This window comes from Mustela nigripes, chromosome 17 (assembly GCF_022355385.1).
Source record: "Mustela nigripes isolate SB6536 chromosome 17, MUSNIG.SB6536, whole genome shotgun sequence".
NCBI classification, from domain to species: Eukaryota; Metazoa; Chordata; class Mammalia; order Carnivora; family Mustelidae; genus Mustela; species Mustela nigripes.
Genome location: NC_081573.1, coordinates 22,562,978 through 22,563,504, shown reverse-complemented (window position 1 = coordinate 22,563,504; position 527 = coordinate 22,562,978).

The window sequence follows — 527 nt, the reverse complement described above, 5'->3', positions numbered from 1 at the left end:
TGGCAGGGGTCCTGTCTTGCAAACCAGAGACCTGTCCTCACCCTGGAAGATAGTGGGGCTTGAAATTCAGAGGGAAAGGGAGCCCTATGGGTTCTGATTTGGGGAGGGGGCCTAGCCACACCTTGGCTGGGTGATCCTGGAACGGGGGATCTTGGTCAGCACATAGGCCAGTAAGGCTGACTTCTTGGGGGATATTCCAAGGCTCCACCAAGAGTGTGGGCTTGGAGGGGACAGCTTTGACAAGCGACAGGTCCCATGTGTTTGGAAGATGAGACGGGACACTGTTGAACTCCGCGTCTTCAGATGAGACCACGTGGTAAACCTTGCTCCTTTTGCTTTATTCAGGAGACTTAAACTTAACAGATGAGGACACTGAGGCACTGGGAGGTGCTTGCCTAAGGTCACAGAGCCAAGCCAGTTAAGGACATCCCGGGGACGTGCCCACACCACTCCCCATCCCTGGCCCAGCTCTGCCATCGTCCTCATTTCTGACCCTGGACTCCTTCCTCCTTCCTTACCTGCCGATC